This window comes from Suricata suricatta, chromosome 7, assembly GCF_006229205.1.
Source record: "Suricata suricatta isolate VVHF042 chromosome 7, meerkat_22Aug2017_6uvM2_HiC, whole genome shotgun sequence".
Classification (NCBI taxonomy): Eukaryota; Metazoa; Chordata; class Mammalia; order Carnivora; family Herpestidae; genus Suricata; species Suricata suricatta.
Window position 1 is genome coordinate 134712425 of NC_043706.1, and position 13475 is coordinate 134725899.

General features: G+C 41.1%; 2 long non-coding RNA genes across 6 annotated transcripts in view; one reads left to right on the forward strand and one right to left on the reverse strand.

Moving 5' to 3' along the window:
* Nucleotides 1–2583: 2583 nt before the first annotated feature.
* On the reverse strand, nucleotides 2584–8776 carry LOC115295537. Of its 2 annotated transcripts, none has more exons than XR_003910459.1 (3): nucleotides 8496–8776; nucleotides 5625–5734; nucleotides 2584–2671 (listed from the first exon to the last, which is right to left on the reverse strand). It is a non-coding gene; the product is annotated as an uncharacterized LOC115295537 (long non-coding RNA). The 2 variants fall into 2 exon arrangements; XR_003910460.1 differs by lacking the exon at nucleotides 2584–2671 and adding an exon at nucleotides 4700–4783.
* A 341-nt stretch (nucleotides 8777–9117) lies between these two features.
* The window catches only part of LOC115296104, a 31107-nt gene continuing 26749 nt past the window's right edge, over nucleotides 9118–13475 (forward strand). For 2 of the 4 annotated variants that reach the window (XR_003910729.1, XR_003910730.1), the window contains exon 1: nucleotides 9132–9196. This is a non-coding gene — a long non-coding RNA (uncharacterized LOC115296104). Of the gene's footprint in view, nucleotides 9197–13475 lie in introns of all 4 variants that reach the window. The other 2 variants (XR_003910731.1, XR_003910732.1) reach the window with 2 other exon arrangements.

Genomic DNA, 13475 nt, shown 5'->3' on the forward strand with positions numbered 1-13475 from the left:
GAACGTCTCTACATTCCATTTCCTCTTAGGCCTCTCTGACTTCTGTTTCCATCTTTGCAATCTTCCCCACCCTAGAAGGGTCCCTGAGAGGTCACTCTTCTAAAATTGGGATGAACCACTGCTTTCAAAAGGAAAGTCATGCTTTTGACAGGATTCAATGCACGAGTGGAGAAAGTGAAAGTTGTGAATTATACTCAAAAGGGGGCCACATTTTGCCCTAAGTGCTGCCTTCACCCCCGTTGGTGTGAGACTCTGCCACCAGCAGACGCAATTCTCCTAGGGCTCCTGCGTGATGGTGACGTAGCTGTGGTCTTCTGCTGGGCTGCTTGGTTCAGGGGAGGGGATGTTGTTGAGAAAAACAACGCAGCTCAGACAATGCAGCAGCTGCCTTGACTAAGAATAGAATCCCATGTTCGATTTGAATTAGCCATTTGAAACAAGAGCAAAACAGTCCTGAAAGTAGTACCATCTGTTTTCCTTTAAGGCTGGGTCATAAATAACAAGATGAAAATATATTTCCTGTTCTGAATTTGTGACCTGAGCTGCCTTCTGCTATGTTGTCACTGGCCACTTTTGCTGTAAATGCACATGACATTAATTGGGCAGCTGTTGGCTGTACGGTGGTTAGAATTTGTTGTTGTTGTTTTGTTTGTAATCTCTACCTCTAGGAAGAACTACTCTATTTCACCTCTCACTTGTGAAAGAAGGAAATGGAAATCTCTCTGTATATTTTTAAAAAAGCAATTCACACACCAAATAGCCAAGTGATCAAACAGTGCAAAACTATTGCTGAAAACTCCTGAGCGGTGGAAGGATCTCTTCCAGGTCAAGATCAAAGTGAATGAAGGAAAGAAGATAGGGAGCACATCCAGCATGTGCTGCTCACTAGGCGCTGGCCTGCTAATCTCAATACGATAATGATGGAGAGAGAGAGAGGAACAGAGAGGGGCAGAGAGAAAGAGGATGGGAAGGGGAGGTGGAGAGAGAGAGAGGGAGAGAATTTCACAAAAACAATCATTGTTCTTTCCATGGAGATCACCAGACAGTCCTTGAATCGTGCTTCGCTGGGATTTCCAGTAATTGTAAACTGTGATATACCAGCACTTCCTCTTGTTCTCTTTTAAATTTTCATTCACACTGAAAAAACTCAGATTTTGTTCCTTTCACAACTCAATGGGCCATGAAGGCTGGTAGGCCATCCCATTTGTGTGCTCTGCTTGGTCTATTGCCAACATAGTCCAGGAGGCATGTCAAATGACAGACCTGCAAACATGAAATGCACCATAAAGGGGTGTGGCTTCTTTAAAGGCAAGTTTAGATAGGTTGGCCAGAAACAAAGCTGTACCTACTTTGAATGTCTCCACCGGTGGGGTTTTTTTCCCAATAATTTTTGAGAAAAGAGAGAGAGAGAGAGAGGCTTAGAGAAGTAGAAATGTCCCAAGACACATTCATCCATTAATGAAGATGTTGCCCTGGAGATCTGGTATAAACCCTGGATGCCTATCATAAAGTCAGACCCTTGGCAATGGTGGAGCCCAAGTAAACAAGTCACAATAATCAGCTTAAAAATTATAATAAAGACGAAGACGCTCAGTTGAGCGTCCAGCTCTTGACTTCAGCTAAGGTCATGATGTCAGTGTCATGGGGTCAGGCCCTGAGGGACTCCACACTGAGCATGGAACCTGCTTGATATTCTCTAGCTCTCTCCCTCAGCCTCTCTCCCCTACTTGCACTTGCTCTCTCTCTACAATTAAAACAAACAAACAAACAAACAAATCAATAAAGACAAGGTTGAGAAGAACCATGTCCTCTCATGCTTGGATTAACACAGAAACCTGACGGGCTTTCCCGAGGCAGGTCTAGCCCATGCAGAACATTCTGGACCATCAGTCTGATTAATCTTCCTTAAAAAAAACAATATTTCTAATCACAAAACAAACCTTCCATTCATTCCTCATTTCTATAATACATTTCTCTCCCCAGAGTATCCCCAGTCTACCCCTTCAGCATGGTCTCTGGTGGCTCACCACACTCCTGTCTCTCCTCCTTTCATGACCTTTGCCTCACCTCCATTTGCTACTTGGCCATCCATCCTTCTCTCTTCACATTTCCCAGAGTGTGCTGTACTACGCTGCCCATGGGAGTTCCATGAAAGAACAAAGGATAAATATGCTGAGGACACTGAATGCTGAATCTTCTGTTTGGAAAGTTATGTAATTGTCATTAAAAGGCCCTGAGAAGTCACACGGTGATGAAACCTTTTTAACCTTTTTTCACCAGTGGTGCCTAAACATATTTGACTTCTGGACTATTTGACTTCAGGACCCTTTTAATTCTAACAAATTAGGAATTTTTAGAAACCATTCAGGAAAGCATTAACTTAAACTCTACCTTGTTCAGAAAAATAATCTCTGGGCACTCTGTTCCCTTTCTCTCAGCGCTTTGACCTAAATGCCAACTTATTGTTTGCATCTCTGGTTTGATGTCCTGTCATGTCTGATTGCTCTTCTTAAGTATATAAGGATGTATGTCAAATAATCATAATCATAATATATATTGTTTCATAAGAATCACTGCATGCCAAGAATGGTACCAGATGGTTTGTAGATATTACTTCAGTGGATTTACTTCTAACAACCCTGGGAGGAAGGTGGTATTATCCCCATTTTCCCTATAAAGAAACCAAACAAACAATCCTCAAAACATCATCAATCTCAGAAACATCAAAGTCTGAAGAACACGACTAGTAAGTCCTGAACCTGTGCTTCAGGTCTGGGTCTTTATACAGGTCAGATACCAAACTCTCTTCTAGTATTCTGTACCTTGAACTAGATTGCCCACTCCCTGAGAATCGGAGACTGCCTAGCCTTTTTCAGTGGCTGGCACATGGTAAATGCTTGGCATATACATTCATTAATTGGGTGTGCTGAAATTTTTCTAACACAAGAAATAAAACAACGGACTTTCTACAGATTCACGAGGCTTGTAGAATTGGTGTATATTACTCTATTTCCTTCATGACCCCTTCTTACAAATCTTTAAAAATTTTATTGAAAAAAATTCTAGGGGTGCCTGAGTGACTCAGTAAGTTGAGTGTCTGACTCTTGGTTCAGCTCAGGTCATGATCTTGCAGTTTGTGTGATTGAGTCCTGCATCAGGCTCCAGGCCGACATCCTGGACTGTTTGGGATTGTCTTTCTCCCTCTCTCTCTGCCCCTCCTTCACTCATGCTCACACACTCTCTCTCTCTCAAAATAAATAAATAAACTTAAAATAATCTATATCTTAATCTATCTTAATTCTTATTCTGAAACAAAGTTCCTAATTCTTAAAGAGGTTTGAACTCATTACCACTCATTAGCATAGTTAAAACAGACAGATATTTTTAATAAGGGTTGAGGTTGAGGTTGGTATCCCACAATCTGGGGGAATGCTCAATATGCTCAGTGTAGACAGGGATTGATAATGGATGCCCGCCCCCGCGCCTTCTAAGAAGGAGTAGAGTCCCCGTTATGGAGTGAGAGTTAAGGGTGGTATATAAGAGTGACCAGCCAGATTCCAGCACCGGACTGCCTGGTTGAAATCCCAGCCCTGTCTCTTACAAACTGTTAGACCTTACATAAGTTCCCATTCCTCTCTTTGCCCTTTATGTAAAATGGGGTTAAAAATGTTACCTACCCCAGAGCATTGGTGTGAGTGGTAAATAAGATAATACATGTCATGTACTCTGAAACAATGTTTGGCATGTAGTAAGCATTCAATCGTTGTTAGATGTTTTTATGCCATTCATGTGCTAAATGGAGGTCTTGTTTGATCATTCCCAGGACTATTTTTATATCATCATCATCACCATCTAAACTAAATGATACTAAATGTTTACCACAGGCTAGACACATTCCAAGTGCTTTCTAGATATTATCTCACTCAATCTTCCTCATAACCTTTAGGTAGTTACTATTTTTATTCTCATTTTACAAATAGAGAAACCAAAGCCCAAAGCTTCAATAATGTGCCCAAGTTGCATTTCATAAAATGGTATAGGTTTAAACCAAGCTCATTTTGTGTGCTAAGCCCATGTTGCCCATCACTAGTCTGTGTGCTACCTATACATGTATATGGTATGTTATCAATTATAACAATGCTATTGTGATCCTGACTTCACTCTTGCCATTCCCCAGCCTGCTAAGCTCACCAAATAGAGTCCCCACTCATGAGGACTGCACTCCCCCCATGAGCTTGCTTCATGTCCACTCCCCTGGGCACCTTTCCAGACACCTGTCTTTTGTCTCTGAGCCACACTTAGCACTCATGAACTGAAACACACCATCAGGCTCTTAACTGGTTTCGCATCTCTCCAATTGCACTTTACTACCAACACCGAAAGATGTATTTTATATGTTCCTTCTATGTCACACATCCTTAAAGGAACAAATATTTGTGAATTGATGAGATCATTAGTTAATATAATACATTGGGCTTCAGCTTCCATTTGGATTTAAGAGCATGTTGTCAGTGATAGAATTTAGAAGAAAAGTTCTTTCTGGTCACTCTTGGAGAGACCAATAGAATAGCTGCAAATTATTATGCTGGTGGCTAATCTTTACCACATGAGCACAGTGATTCCTCTGTGTTGGGCTTATCTATGTGATTTGTTAGGAAGTATCTAGAAAGAGTCATGTGTCCTTCATATTTGCGTTTTGTCCAGTTTAGTTTCATTTCAACATATATACTAGGTCTTATATCATTGGCAAATGAAAAAGAACAAAGTTATATGCAATAGTTACCTAAAAAAAAAAGAAAGGGAAGAAAAGAAAAATGGGAGTATGGGAGTTAAGGAAAGGATTTCAAAGTTAATTTACCAAAATCCAACTATATCCTTGACCTACGCAGACCCCAATAAGGCATTAATTACAAAAGGATTAACACTTCTGTCCTTTGTAACAATGGAGTCCTCTGTCAATGGGAGATGATAACAATATTTGCATTCATCCATTGGCTGGGACTCACAGATTACGAGAAAGGTCTTAACACTCTCCTAAATGAAGTTAAGCAACCCCAAGGAAAGGAAAGAGCTCCTTTCATAGTGGAAAAGGACATGAGCAATTTTGAAAAATACCAGCAACACCTTATGCAGAGCCTTCTGCCCAAGGCTCTGCCCAAAGCATTATGAATGTGTTGACTGGTAGTATTTATCCTACTTGCATCCAACTGGCTACACTATCAGCAAATTATTCCAAGGATATTGGACGAGAAATTATTTCCTTGTTCTGCTGCACTAGGTGCTCAGCCTTTCCCTTTTCTTCTGCTCACTCGCATGACTGTCAAATTTCAGAGTGGATGCAATGACTCAGTGAGAGAATATAAATAAATGCCATTTCTTCCCTCAATGAATCAACTTGGTGCAGCCTTGTTGGAAAAGTGAATACCACTAGGACAGTAAATTTTACTTATAAACACCTGAGTTATTGTTTCCTAACTAAATTCTGACACCAACTCTACTGCCTATCCCTTGAAATAGGATTTTGTATTTTTTGTTGGAATGACATGACTCTTTTAAAATGTAGCAAATGTAAGGATACTTGGTCCAGGGAAAGAAAAAAAGGGATTTATGAATAGTATACACACCTTCAGAGGAATTTTTCTTGCTCTTTCAAGTTTGTCTTCCCCTCTAGGTCAAGTCAGTAAAGCTGCCAAAGTCGTTATGGGCATAAGGAAGCCTTTCACATGCTTATAACCTTGAAAGATGAATGGAAAACTATCTAAGAACTTTCCTCACAGGTTCATTTTTCCTCCATGAAAAGGGTATTTGATTGAAAATAAAGAAGAGTTGACAAAAGTGCCAAATTCCACCCACAATTTAAACTAGGCATGTCTTCCTCACACGCCCTGAGGCTGGCGCTCTCCAGCAACAGAAAGGGACATCACAGTATCACTTTACAACTTGGTGTGGTAGGCAGAGTTCTAAGCTGACCCTCTTGATTTTCTTCCCCTTGGGTGACACCCATGATTATGTTGCATTACATGGAGAAAGAGATTTGGCAGATGTAATTAAGGTTACTAATCAGCTGACCTTGAATTAATGGAAAGGGAGATTGTGTGGGAAAGCCTCAGTTAATCGCATAAGACCTTTCAATACTGTGTTTTCTCCAGTTCGTGGTGGTAGAAAAAAGACAGATTAGGAGAAGGGGAGAGATTCAAGAGGAGGGAAGCTCTTTGTTGCTGAGATGGAAGGAACCATGGAGCAAAGATCTCAGGGTGTCCTGTAGGGCTGGAGTGTGCCTCCCCAGCCACTGGCAAGAAAATAAGAACCTCACTCCTGCTACCACAGGAGCCTGAATTCTGCCAATAATCCGAATGAGCTTGGAAGCATTCTTTTGAGAACCTCTGGCTTGTTCCAGCTGATCCCTGATTTTTGTCTTATGAGACCCTAAGCAGAGAACCCAGCTGTACCTGAACCACAGAACTATGAGATACTAAATGGGTGTTGTTCAAAGTTCCTAAATCTGTGGTGAGTTATTACAAAGCAATAGAAAAGGAACACACTTGGGACACCTGGGTGGCTCAGTCTGTTAAGCATCCGACTTCGGTTCAGATCGTGATCTCACACTTTGTGGGATTGAGACCCGCCTCAGATTCTGTGCTGACAGCTCAGAGCCTGGAACCTGCTTCAGATTCTGTGTTTCCCTCTCTCTCTGCTCCTCCCCTGCTCATTATCTCTCTCCCCCACGTCTCTTTCTCTCTCTCTCAAGAATAAATAAACATTAAAAAATAGAAAAAGAAAATGAATACACACACTTGGTATTCACTGAGAACGAGTCCCCAAACTTTCTCCATTATTCTTTGGCTCCAAGTCTCCTTTCCAACCAAAATGTATTTGTTAGTTCCTAAACCTACTTTTGCTTTCTCCCACACAGCCTTTACACACATTAATTTGCTGTTCTGGAAGGCCCCTTTTCCGTGTAGCCAAAGCTTTTGAGACCAACTCATAGCTTATCACCTGAAGGAAAGAAGCCTGACACAATTTTCTCTCCAAAATCAAATAATCTTCACCTGTATAATTCAATTGACATTCAATCATGCCCCACTTTGTGGCACCTTTTCTTATGTGCTCTATATTTTTATTTTATTACTACTTATTTTCTTGTTAATTAGATAGTAAGGCTCTTGAAAGCAAGCATGCCTAATTTTGATGCCCCATTCTACCTAATACAACCCTCGCACATCATAGGCACCCAATAAATACTTGTTCGTTTGTTTTGTTCTAAAGTATCTCTCTTCAATCTTAATGAGATTAAATGACACCCAAAGTCCAAAGAAAACCTCATTAGCCAAGCAATGGGGATCTCAGCAGTGACCTGCCCCACATTCTACTTGGCCTTTCACTACTGTGAACCCTAAACACACTTAAACTGTCAAAATTAAAAATGTAATGGCAAAAACAAGATAATCACAGAAAGTAATTTTTGCCAATTGATTTGTGTGACTTTCAATGACATTGTAAGCTTCCAACTATTCCCTGAGCTGCCAATTTGCATAGAAAGAGATACTTTCTCTATGGACCATACTTACAACGAATACACTATTCGCATGAATGTGCAAGAGGAAAAAAGGCCAGTAGAAAACATAAAGAGCGTTGAAGTGAATGTTGTTAACAATTAAGAATGATCAACATAGCAGGCAGGAAGAAGCAAAGGCCGGAAGTTACCCGTGGTGTTGCAAGCCATGTAGATTTGGTTTAATCCCTTGAAATACAAATAGGGTTTAAAATCCCAGCTAAGACATTCACTAAACTAAATGAACCTATTTTAAAGTTTCAAGGGAAAGCAACAAGAATGCAATCTGGGAAAATAATGAAAGTCAACTTCGTCATACTCCAGTGCCTTCCTCAGTGATGTTACCATCCAACCCCTTAGCAACATGTTGTTTCATAACCATCTGAAAATCAAACTCAGACTTTAAAAATAGCACTATTTTTCTTTGTTTCTCAAAGGAAAATGTAAAATAAAAATCAATGTTACATGTATTTTATGTGTTCTCTGTTATACAGAATCCTAGAACCTGAGGCCTGGCTGAGACCCTGACAGACTATTTTGTTTATTCTTCAGCATTAGGCAGGCCCACACTTAATCCTTCCTTGATAGGAAAATCTCTATCATTTCTAAAGACTTTCAGAGGAGATTTCTTACACTCTTTCTAACCCACTAAGGTAGTTAATAACTTCTCTTATTATCTAGCCTAAATCCTTCACACTATGCTTAAGATTCATTTTTTTTTCCATCTAACTATTCACTAGAGGCAAGGGGGAAAATTTATCACTCTCTTTCACATAAGAAATGCTCATATACTGATAATAATTATAGAATCAGCTCTGCGATCTCATAATGAAAGAGTCCAAGTCTATTGTGGTTCTCTGCTAAATGTTCTGCAACTTCACCTACCTTCCTTTATCTATAAACCTCAAAAATGGGTGCTGACCCCTGTTAAGGATTTAATTACCTGATACCGAAGTGCTTGGTAGCTCTTGCAAGTTACACCTTGGACATCCATCCAGGGCCATATCTCAGGAGTGTAGGATGACATAAATCAGGCTAGGCTTTCCTCACTCCTACAAATCATGTTATGAAGATAATCCAGTTGGAATGAATACTGAGGGCAGCTATGAAATGTGAAAATAAGCACAGAAGTGTTGTCTATATAGAAAAAGAAGACTAAAAAAAACATGTCACAATGTTAATAGCAGCTATCCCTGGATAATGGTAGGGTTGGGTGCATGTGTGTTTTGTCTTTCATTATACTTTTCTCTATTTTCCAAACTTCTTATTATGTATTAATTTTTCATGAGAAAAGAATCTATAGTGTGTGTGTGTGTGTGTGTGTGTGTGTGTGTGTGTGTGTTGGAAGGGGCAAGGAGGAGCTGCGATTGGGGTCATATGGGCATGAGATGGTGGGTGACCAACCATCCCAATTTCTACTCTGAAAGCCCTAGAGTTCAGAAGATTCCTCAGTCCCAAGCAAACATGGATTGTTGGTCACCATAGAGGAGACCAGGTCAGAGGATGTCATAGACGCTGCCTAAGTGAGAGTAATACCAGAGCCATTGTTCTTCCTATCAACCAGAAACCAATCACCTCTGCCAGATGAGCTGCTCTGGATCCTTAAATATGGAGGGCTAAACAACACCCCCAACACATGTAAAGGTAAGAGGAACTCTGTGTTCGAACCTATAGAGCCACTTTGCTGGCTCAGGTCAAGGTAATAAAGCCATTTGATATTGAATCAAAACGGAAAATTATAGACCTATTTGATTTGCTTTCCCCCTGACTCCCTTGCTACTCAGGCCTCAGGAACTCAGAAATTTCAGGAGCATACCTTTAAGGTTGATGTGAAAACATAGACATGACTTCAGGTCAGCATGTTGACTCCAGTCCCTGTCCCAGTTTCCATCCATGGAGCCAGCTCTGAGCAAAACCACGCAGGAGAAACACAGTGCTGAGTGTCCACTCTGGTCAGAACCACCCTTCCCTCCCCTCCATCAGGAGCCCAGTGACCATCTGGCAGCCTTAGCTGTGCTGAAGTGCGTTTGTTTCCAAAATTGTCATGTGGTAATAGTAGATCCATAGGAGACAGTTCATTGTTTTTAAGAGGAAGTTTTCAAGTGAGGTATATGTAGCTCAGAGCAAATCCACAGACAACTTTTACCTCCAAGCCTCCATTTATCCCTCCCAACAGCAGTAATAATCGCATTCTCTGCCTCACAGGTAATGCATGCAATATGCCTAGAACAGAGTCCAGTGTATCGTGAGCATATGCACACGCGTGCGCACATGCACACGCACACACACACACACACACACATTTATGTAGCAGCAAGAAAGGAGTCTTAATTGCAGTTGTCCTTAATACAAAACCAGCCTCCATCATTCATTAAATAGTTACTGAACACTCACAAAGAACCACACTGGGCTAAATATCCGAATACAAGATGAATAAGATGTGGCCTCTGTCCTCAAGGAATTTACAGTCCAGTTAAGAGCACAGATATAAGCAGAGAATTTCAGCACCACCTGGCCTGTGCTCTGAGCGTTCTCCAAGTAACAAAGCATGTGGGTGGTGAGTGCTGCAAAGAGTGGCTTTGGAGAAGCTTTCACAGAGGAGAGCTTCATTAGAGTGAAACCTTTCAAATAATATATTTTTGTATTTTTTATTTTAAAACTATACCACTTCACTATTAAAAAATTAAAAACACAAAGGCAAAAAGAGAAAAAATTAATTAAAACCATTTGGGAACCCAGTGCTAAGAGATAAACAACTTTTAGCATTTATATATTTCCATAATTTTTATATAGATATGAAGACTACATATATATTCTTGGCAATACATACTATTTTGTAATCTGATTTTTTTAGTGTAGCAAAAGCATTTTTTCTATATCAAAACATATATAAGTAGGGGTGCCTGGGTAGCTCAGCAAAGCATCCAACTCTTGATTTTTGTCTCAAGTTCATGGGATCCAGTCCCGCATCGGGCTCTGTGCAGACAGTGCAGACTGCTTAAAGTTCTTTCTCTTCCTCTCTCCTCACACTCTCTCTTCTTCTCAAATATATTACAAACATATTTTTTTTTAAATCTTTAACATTTATTCACTTTTGAGAGACAGAGAGACAAAGTGTGAGTGCAGAGGGGCCGAGAGAGAGGGAGACACAGCATCCGAAGCAGACTCCAGGCTCTGAGCTGTCAGCACAGAGCCCAATGAGGGGCTCAAACCCTCAATCTGTGAGATCATGATCTAAGCCGAAGTCGGATACTTAACCGACTAAGCCACCCAGTGCCCCTAAACAAATACTTTTTAAATATATAAAAACAAAGTACACTTTTTAAATGACTGCTTAGTACCCTATTGTAAATGCACATGTAATTTTCTTTTTAACCAACCCCTCTCATGATTTCCAAACGAGTTCTACTGGGCTTTCTCACTCAATGGGAATGAGAAGGTTTAAGAGAAGAAATGGCTTGATATAAGGGTGAAGAAACAACCCAGCAGCATGGAAGCTGGATTGCAGCAACAAAGAATTCCAAGGGCACCGATATTCCTGCTGGAGTCAAAGAGGACCTGAATTAAGGCGGTAATGGGCAGCCAGGGAAGGACCCAGCCAAGGGACACATGAGTGTGAATTATAGGCTGACAGTGGGGAACGAAGGCAGGGTCATGCTTTGATGGGAACTTTATCATCCAGGTGCTTATTAACCAATAGGCTGAACCCAAGAATTGTGTGTTTGAGAGAAATGTGAATATTGTTAATTTCCTTCAGGACGCGTTGAGGTGGAAGGGTATGTGAAATCTGGCACGAGGATGACAAATCACCAAATAGATAGCTCCAGATCATGCCAGGATGGAGAACAGTGTTGGAAATCTCCAGCATGTTGGACGCAGTGAGGTCTGGACATGGAGAATATGATCCAGGAAAGGTGTGCGAGTGTGCAGGACCGTAGGGGAGGCCGGCTGAGTGAGGAGGCCTGTAAGAGGCACCAGCCACCAAGTCTGAGATGTGAGGTGTGCATGAGGAGAAGAATGCCTGGAAAAGAGCCTTGGGAGAAAAAAGTCTTATCTCTGTAACAGTCCCATGCTGCTGGATGACTGGGAAAATCCCCAGAGACTTGTTAGCTCTTCTGTGGACATGCCTTCCCCTGGGGTGCAGCCATTATCGATGACTTAGTAATAAACCGTAGGACCTTACTGAAGGCCCTTGGTGGTGTTTCAGGCTAGGCTATTTTGATTGAGCAGTAAAAGACCCTAGAGGAGAATCTCTCAAACTCTGCCAGAGTACACTCATAAAAAATGGGGGGGAAGACTTTTATAGTCACATAAATTTGAGAACACAGAAGTGAGCATTTAAATGGGATTCTTCACTACAGGACTTCTCAGAGGCTTTAATATGCTCATGGTAATTGCGCTTCTCCCAGAGAGAAATGTGGTGGATGGCATCTTCCAAACTTCTGTAACCACAGAATTTTTTCCACATGGAACCCCTCCTAACAACTCCCCGAGATCACTCGTGTTCCAAAAAGGCAGTATAGGAAACGCCAACCAAGAGGAATGCCATGCAGGTGGTATACATCACCCCAAACTCAGTGACATGCAATAACAAAACAAAGCAGTGAATTTACTTGTGTGCAACAAAATGGGTCAAATACCAAAGGGGGGAACAAAACCTTAAAGCAAGGAATCTCTTCGTGCCATATTTCATTATTTCTGAGAGTCATGTTTCATTTTACATTTTTACATCTCTGAAATCCAAAATCAGGATGTGTCTCAGAGTTGGTATCTGACAATCTTTGTCTGTGCTGTGACAATCTTGACAGAGTTCTCATTGACCAAGCATCACCAGACATCAGCAACTTGGAAAAAGATTCTTGGGAAATTAGCAACGCACTTTTGTAAAAGAGCTCACAATCAAATGTTCATGGGGGTGGGGGTCTGCGGTGGTGCAATATGGTCAGCAGCCTTTCTGACCCGGGCATCAAAGCAGGCTTGTACTACGTAATAGCAAAGCTGGGTAAAGAAACTCTGCACCAATGGCTTTTAGTTATTTCACAGATTCTTTGAGAAATGATGAGCCATCGGCATCTTCAAAGGCACAGATATACACACAAACGTGGACAGCAATGACGATAAATGAGAAGTGACACAGAAGACCAGGACTCTGGATGTGAAGAAGCTTCAGGAATACCTCAACCAACTTACTTCCCTTAGATCTTCCTTTTTTTTCTGTCGACAAAAGAGTGACAGATGAGTATGAAATAGATTCTAAGTAATAAGAAAGCATTGTGTCATAGTTTAATGGGCAGTGATTTTTCCTTCTTAGTGGTATATAAAATAATAAGCTATGTAAAGTCAACTGTGACTTAGAATTAATGAAATGGATAACTGCCTTTTAATAAATTAATTTAGGCAATTCTTTCTCTCTAAAACATGTTGCGTTTTATTCTTAACTGGCTAAAATTCCCAAGGAAATTCTACCTTTAGAGTGAAATTTTGAGACCTGCCCTTACTCTTGAGGACTTCACAGACGTCCGTCTCCTCTTTCCGGAAGTCTCAAGCAGCCCCCTCTCTTTTATTAGGCTTCTGCCTCTGAGCTGTCCTGGAGGACCAGGCTTTGCACTTGACCGATTCTCTGGAGACAGCCTGGCTTCCTCTTTGAAGTTTTTGTTTTCCTCTGCAAATTCTCTTTTTATAGTTGGAGCCAGTGGTGACGCCATTCGGCCCCAGCCCATCTCAGTTAAACCCTGTGTGTGAATCAGGGTGTAGGGGTGACCTCGCTCTGCTCCCCTCTTTGTGAGAATCTCGGTGGAATGAGGGACTGACATCAGACTTTCTCTGTGCCCCTACAGCATTCTACGATTTATGTTGACTTCTCAAAAAGGCCAAATGTATTGTTGATACGTTGTTTGCATTTTATACAAAGCAAGTGTATTAT